Below are 409 nucleotides of genomic sequence, written 5' to 3' on the forward strand. Positions count from 1 at the left end.
AAATGATGTGAAAGTTGAGGACTAGATTAGGACTGGATTAAAGCTGATTCTGGTTTCACCCCAGGTGTGTCTGTTAAAACCGACGGAGACGACTTCTCTCTAGCTAAGTTTCCATCCACTTGTCAATTGAATTACAGTATCTGAAGTTTGGTTAAAAAAAAAAAAAAAACTCATGCGAATAGAGCTGGTGAAAGTGTTGATGCTTCATTAAGATCAACGTGCAACCTAGCTAACATGTGAAGACCACACCAAAACCACTGGCTCACTTACTTTAAATGTGAAGAACTAGAGACCAATACAACACCGACAACATGAGTTATACGACTTACAGTTCTCAAAGACGCACACACAATGTGCAATTTTGTAAAATGTAAGGAGTAGAAAGTACCGATATTTGTGTTAAAATGTA

Source organism: Etheostoma spectabile, chromosome 14, assembly GCF_008692095.1.
Source record: "Etheostoma spectabile isolate EspeVRDwgs_2016 chromosome 14, UIUC_Espe_1.0, whole genome shotgun sequence".
Lineage (NCBI taxonomy): Eukaryota > Metazoa > Chordata > Actinopteri > Perciformes > Percidae > Etheostoma > Etheostoma spectabile.